The sequence below is a fragment of the Nerophis ophidion genome, linkage group LG19 (assembly GCF_033978795.1).
Source record: "Nerophis ophidion isolate RoL-2023_Sa linkage group LG19, RoL_Noph_v1.0, whole genome shotgun sequence".
Taxonomy (NCBI): Eukaryota; Metazoa; Chordata; class Actinopteri; order Syngnathiformes; family Syngnathidae; genus Nerophis; species Nerophis ophidion.
The window spans coordinates 15478562-15486394 of NC_084629.1; the positions used below are offsets into that span (position 1 = coordinate 15478562).

At 36.0% G+C, this 7833-nt stretch overlaps 1 protein-coding gene across 1 annotated transcript in view; it reads left to right on the forward strand.

Annotated features, from left to right (window-relative positions):
• Window positions 1-6357: 6357 nt before the first annotated feature.
• Window positions 6358-7833, forward strand: part of inpp4aa (inositol polyphosphate-4-phosphatase type I Aa) — a 40590-nt gene continuing 39114 nt past the window's right edge. The window contains exon 1 of the mRNA XM_061879297.1: window positions 6358-6447. The gene's annotated coding sequence lies outside the window, so the exon portion shown is untranslated. The remainder of the gene's footprint in view (window positions 6448-7833) is intronic.

Below are 7833 nucleotides of genomic sequence, written 5' to 3' on the forward strand. Positions count from 1 at the left end.
CCTTGTTTTACAAAATATTTTTAGAATATTTAAAATATTGTTTATTATATTTGAAAATATGTACACAAATATTTGTGGTTACACCGTGTATGTTAATTTGTAAACAACAATATGATATATATATATATATACACATATATATATATATATATATATATATATATACATATATATATATATATATATATATATATATATATATATATATATATATATATATATATATATATATATCTTAATTGGATTATCCAGAGAATAGTGCTCGATACCGTGGTAGAGCGCAATATGTATGTGCGGGAAAATCTCCTGATGATTGAGGAAACCCCTTATGAAACAGTTCTGTAGAGATGAAGTAGTCTTGTGATTTTTCCCACACATACATACATACATATATATATATATATATATATATATATATATACTACATTTTATATATGTATATATATATATATATATATATATATATATATATACATACACACATATATATATACATATATATATATAAAATGTAGTATAATGTATTTATATATATGTATATATATATATATATATATATATATATATATATATATGATGTAGTATAATGCGTATACAATATATTCATACAAAATATTAATATTTTAAAATAAAAATAGGATTTTGACCAATCCAAAAATACTGACGATATTATGAAAAATGTTTTTCTTATTGTAAAGTGTTTCAAAATACAATTTTTGCAAATCATTGAGAAAATGTTAAAAACAAATGTTTGTGCTTCAATATTTATTAAGTACATGTAGTGCCAACCTTGTCCTTACAAATTGTGCTCTTTTAAATCAAATTAAATGTTTATTACTACTGTTTTTAATACTACTTCCATCCATCCATTTTCTACCGCTTATTCCCTTTTGGGGTCGCGGGGGGCGCTGGCGCCTATCTCAGCTACAATCGGGCGGAAGGCAGGGTACACCCTGGACAAGTCGCCACCTCATCGCAGGGCCAACACAGATAGACAGACAACATTCACACTCACATTCACACACTAGGGCCAATTTAGTGTTGCCAATTAACCTATCTTATTGTCTTTAAAATTATGTAATAAATTTAAAAAATATAATTTTATTATGACTAACTAGAACATTTTGATGGGCCTGCTATTTGTTCCCCGGACCTCTGGCCGGGGGTCACCAGAAGTCGCGCTATACTAATTAGATGGTGCAGAGTGTCCGAATCCGTGAGTTTTAGGTGTAACTGTACAAAATGAGCCACAGAGCTAGCCTACAACAGTAGCATGTTTACATAAAAATGTTAACACTTAGCATAAGTGCTAACGATAGCATGATAACAGTTATCATGTTTCTTATACCAAATTATACGACTCAAAGGTGTATGGCTGCGGAAAGAGAAAAAAAAGTGTAAAAATATATGAAAAAGTTAGCAAGACGAAGTTAGCTTGCTAGCATGCTATCGTTTGCATTATAACAGTTAACAAGTGTCACATACCAAGTTATATGACTCTGGGCTAAACAGTAGCAAAAGTATCTCAAAAAGTTAGCATGGTAATGGTTACATGCCAGCATGCTAACGTTAATATGCTAACAGTTAACAAGTGTCACATACTAAGTTATATGACTCAAATGTGCGTGGCTGGGGAACGAGTACATTTAGCAAAAATAAATAGCATTTTAAAGTTAGCATGCTAACATTTGCATGTTAACACTTAGCTTGTGTCACATACCAAGTTATATGACTCTAAGGTGTATGGCTGGGGTATTAGAGTAAAAAATTTAAAATTAGATGAAAAAGTTAGCAAGAAAAAGTTAGCTTGCCTACATGCTATTGTTGGCTACAAAAAGGTAACAAATGTCACATACCAAATTATAATTTTAATTTTCCTGAAGGAACTCTCCTGAAGGAATCAATAAAGTACTATCAATAACTATCAATAAAGTACTATCTATATGACGGTATATACAAAGCCCGTTTCCATATGAGCTGGGAAATTGTGTTAGATGTAAATATAAACGAAATACAATGATTTGCAAATCATTTTCAACCCATATTCAGTTGAATATGCTACAAAGACAACATATTTGATGTTCAAACTGATAAAAAAAATGTTTGTGCAAATAATCATTAACTTTAGAATTTGACGCCAGCAACACGTGACAAAGAAGTTGGGAAAGGTGGCAATAAATACTGATAAAGTTAAGGAATGCTCATCAAACACTTATTTGGAACATCCCATATGTTTGGGAACAATTGGGTGCCATGATTGGGTATAAAAGCAGCTTCCATGAAATGCTAAGTAATTCACAAACAAGGATGGGGCGAGGGTCACCAATTTGTAAGAAAATTGTCGAACGGTTTTAGAACAACATTTTTCAACAAGCTATTGCAAGGAGTTTAGGGATTTTACCATCTACGGTCCGTAAAATCATCAAAAGGTTCAGAGAATTTGGAGAAATCACTGCAGGTAAGCGATGATATTACTGCCCTTTGATCCCTCTGTACTGCATCAAAAACCGACATCAGTATGTAAAGGATGTCACCACATGGGCTCAGGAACACTTCATAAAACCACTGTCAGTAACTACAGTTGGTCGCTACATCTGTAAGTGCAAGTTAAAACTATACTATGCAAAGCGAAAGCCATTTATCAACAACACAAAGGAACGCCACCGGCTTCGCTGGGCCCGAGCTCATCTAAGATGGACTGATGCAAAGTGGAAAAGTGTTCTGTGGTCTAACGAGTCCACATTTCAAATTATATTTGGAACCTGTGGACGTGGTGTCCTCCGGAACAAAGAGGAAAATAACCATCCGGATTGTTTTAGGCGCTAAGTTCAAAAGCCGGCATCTGTGATGCTATGGGGGAGTATTAGTGGCCAAGGCATGGGTAACTTACACATCTGTAAAGTTACAATTAATGCTGAATGGTCCATACAGGTTTTGGAGCAACATATGTTGTCATCCAAGCAACGTTATCATGGACGCCCCTGCTTATTTCAACAAAACAATGCCAAGCCACGTGTTACAACAGCATGGCTGCGTAGTAAAAGAGTACGGGTACTTTCCTGGCCCGCCTGCAGTCCAGACATGTCTCCCATCGAAAATGTGTGGCGCATTATAAAGCGTAAAATACGACAACAAGACCCCAGACTGTTGAACAACATAAGCTGTACATCAAGCAAGAATGGTAAAGAATTCCACTTTCAAAGCTTCAACAATTAGTTTCCTCGGTTCCCAAACGTTTATTGAGTGTTGTTAAAAGAAAAGGTGATGTAACACAGTGGTGAACATGCCCTTTCCCAACTACTGTGTTGCAGCCATGAAATTCTAAGTTAATTATTATTTGCAATAAAAAAAAAAAGTTTATGAGTTTAAACATCAAATATCTTTTCTTTGTAGTGCATTCAATAGAATATGGGTTGAAAAGGATTTGCAAATCATTGTATTCTGTTTATATTTACATTTAAAACAATTTCCCAACTCATATGGAAACAGGGTTTGTATATAAACGGTTGCAAAACTAGCTCAAAAAGTTAGCATGCTAATGTTAAAATGATAACAAGTTTAAGTTAGCATGCAAACAGTTAGCTTGTGTCACATACCAATGACTCTAAGGCAGACCAGGGCAAATTAAGGCCCGGGGGCCACATGAGGCCCGTTAAGCTTTTCAATCTGGCCCGCCGGACATTCTCAAATATTTTTTGGGGATCTTTAAGATGGAAAGTATAGCTGCCATTATGATCTGCAGTGATGTTTTCTAATGAGCGTACGTCTTCAACTATACAAAGCATTTCAATGGTTGGAATCTATGTTTATGGATGATATACCAGTTACTATGGTAATCTAATTAGTTACTATGGTAATCTAATTAGTTACTATGGTAATCTACGTCACAGCAGCTCAGACGAGGCACCAAGCAGCGTGGGCGGGAAGCGTTTACACGGAGGCGGAAGGAGCTTTCACAACAAAGTCCTAATGCTTAGTAATATGTCAGATTGTAGGTGGATTTATTTTGTACCCTTTGCGTTCATATTTCACTGTTTGTTGCAGTTTTGTTGCGTTTCGCTTGATTGTAAAATATGTCGATCGAAAAGGGGTGTGTGACATTCATATTTTGTCAATATTCAGTGTTTTATCCTTCATAGAAAAATGTAAAATTCCATTTCGTTTTTTTAAGGTGGTCTGTCATAATGTTTTTAGCATTCAATCAGACATCATTGCGAAGTTTTGTATTAGTGTCCCTAAAAATAGATATACCGGCCCCCAGGAACATTTTTTTTCTCTACATGTGGCTGCTGAGTCAAAATAATTGCCCCGGCCTGATCTAAGGTGTATAGCTGGGGAATAAGAGTAAACATTGTAAAATTTAAAAGAAAAATTTAGAAAGATGACTTTAATAAACTTTATTTTTTACACATTTGTTTTATATACATACAATTATTATTGATATTATGTTCTTCTCAAAATTTTGAAACACGACAAAGCTGTGATATTTGTGTGTATTGTAAAATTGTTCAGGTATTGTTGATCTTTTTTTTTTGCAATGAGGCTTTCTATAACACACACACACTTTGTTTTAATTTTACAAACCCCGTTTCCATATGAGTTGGGAAATTGTGTTAGATGTAAATATAAACGGAATACAATGATTTGCAAATCATTTTCAACCCATATTCAGTTCAATATGCTACAAAGACAACATATTTGATGTTCAAACTGATAAACATTTTTTTTTGCAAATAATCATTAACTTTAGAATTTGATGCCAGCAACACGTGACAAAGAAGTTGGGAAAGGTGGAAATAAATACTGATAAAGTTGAGGAATGCTCATCAAACACCTATTTGGAACATCCCACAGGTGTGCAGGCTAGTTGGGAACAGGTGGGTGCCATGATTGGGTATAAAAGCAGCTTCCATGAAATGCTAAGTAATTTACAAACAAGGATGGGGTGAGGGTCACCAATTTGTAAGCAAATTGTCGAACAGTTTTAGAACAACATTTCTCAACGAGCTATTGCAAGGAATTTAGGGATTTTACCATCTACGGTCCGTAAAATCATCAATAAGTTCAGATAATCTGGACAAATCACTGCACGTAAGCAATGATATAACGGACTTTTGATCCCTCAGGCGGTACTGCATCAAAAACTGACATCAGTGTGTCAAGGATATCACCACATGGGCTCAGGAACACTTCATAAAACCACTGTCAGTAACTACAGTTGTCCGCTATGTCTGTAAGTGCAAGTCAAAACTTTACTACGCAAAGTCAAACCCATTCATCAACAATATCCTGAAATGCCGCCAGCTTGGCTGGGTCCGAGCTCATCTAAGATGGACTGACCCAAAGTGGAAAGGTGTTCTGTGGTCTGATGAGTCAACATTTCAAATTATATTTGGAAACAGAGGATGCGGTGTCATCCAGAACAAAGAGGAATATAACCATTCGGATTGTTATAGGCGCAAAGTTCAAAAGCTAGCATCTGTGATGGTATGGGGGTGTATTAGTGCCCAAGGCATGGGTAACTTACACATCTTTGAAGGCACCATTAATGCTGAAAGGTCCATACAGGTTTTGGAGCAACATATGTTGTCATCCAAGCAACGTTATCAAGGACGCCCCTGCGTATTACAGGAAGACAAGTGTTACAACAGCTTGGCTTCGTAAAAAAAGAGTGCGGGTACTTTCCTGGCCCGCCTGCAGTCCAGACCTGTCTCCCATCGAAAATGTGTGGCGCATTATGAAGCGTAGAATACGACAGTGGAGACACTGGACTGTTGAACGACTGAAGCTCTACATAAAACAAGAATGGGAATAAATTCAACTTTCAGAGCTTCAACAATTAGTTTCCTCAGTTCCCAAACGTTTTTTGAGTGTTGTTAAAAGAAAAGGTGATGTAATACAATGGTGAACATGTCCTTTCCCAACTACTTTGGCACGTGTTGCAGCCATGAAATTCAAATTTAATGATTATTTGCACAAAAAAAATTAAGTTTATGAGTTTCAACATCAAATATCTTGTCTTTGTAGTGCATTCAATTGAATATGGGTTGAAAAGGATTTGCAAATCATTGTATTTCGTTTATATTTACATCTAACACAATTTCCCAACTCATATGGAAACGGGGTTTGTAAAATATTCTATAACCAAAACCTAACACCCAGTTTAGTCTGTAAAAACTAGATTCTGCCCTCCAGTGGCAAACTTTGTATATGTCACAGTTACGTTTTACGACGGTTATAATAATAATGATAATAACTCCAGTATAATGTCATTCGGATCATTTATTTCCATTTACTTAAACCTTTATGGCATTTGTCGCCCTCTGGTGGATATTCAGTGTCAATGCAGCGTGTCAGAGCGAGTCTGGGCGAGTCTCCTGCAGACGTCGAGCAGGATGAGAGCAGAACCAGGAGGACAAGACGCCTTCTTCATGCTTCCACCAAAAGGTTCGGTCTCCTTTATTCCACATTTCGCCTTCTAAATGTAGCGTGCTTCGGGTGATGACGTCACACACACAACAGGAAGGGTTTTTTATTGACAATAATGTCGATGTGTGTGTTTTGTTGTCATCTGGTGCCCACCTTTCCATGGTTTTTAAACGCATCACGCAGCATCATCACACACCATGACGCAAATGTCTATTACATTGCAGTGATGTGTGTTGGTATCATGCCACAACTATGTTGTTTCAATGGCAGCATTAGCGAGCGGTGAACAGACAGGATGACAGCATGTTTCTGCGGGATTAAAGCGCGGGCCATTGCTTGTGGATTATGAGGAGGAAAGAGATGTTTTTATTGTCGCCACTGCACGTTTACAACCGGATGTGACGCATTTGAGGCCTTCAGCATGTGCAGTAAGGGGTTTATTGACATCCATCCATTTTATACCGCTTGTCCCTTTCGGGCATGAAATGTTTAAATATGTATCTCTGATAACATTTGAACAATTCAATTATTGGTTTAGAGGTGTGTAGCTTTTTTCAAGGCCAAGAGATGGTGAAGGATACAGTTTAGTATAGTGAATTATATTTATATTTTTATTTTATATAGCGCTTTTTCTCTAGTGACTCAAAGCGCTTTACATAGTGAAACCCAATATCTACGTTACATTCAAGCCAGTGTGGGTGGCACTGGGAGCAGGTGGGTAAAGTATCTTGCCCAAGGACACAACAGCAGTGACTAGGATGGTGGAAGCAGGAATCAAACCTGCAACCCTCAGGTTGCTGGCACGGCCACTCTACCAACCGAGCTAAACCGCCCCGGGATACCACACCAGGGATAAATTACCATTAAGTTTACTCAAAGGTTATTTTTTTTACTGTGATGAATATATTCCTTAATTCATTTTATGTGTAATAATTTTTATAATACTGTATTACATATGAAATACGTTTGAAGCTATTTTTAGTAAATATTTATTGTCTTTTACTAAATATTTTTTCGAATATTTATAAAATATTTGTTTAATATTTTAGAATATTTATACACATACATTTGAACTATTTCTGGTATTGATTATTGTACAGAATTCATAGTGTGTAATTGTTTTGCTGCTTTATTTTCATTTCTCTACAAAATAGTTTATTCATTTGTTTAACTCATGTAAAGGCCTACTGAAACCCACTACTACCGACCACGCAGTCTGATAGTTTATATTTCAATGATGAAATATTAACATTGCAACACATGCCAATACGGCCTTTATAGTTTACTAAATTGCGATTTTAAATTTCCCGTGAAGTGTCCTGTTGAAAACGTCGCGGTATGATGCGTGCTTTTGACGTCACCGGTTGTGGCGGACATTTTTTTCCAGCCCGATCCAAGCTATAA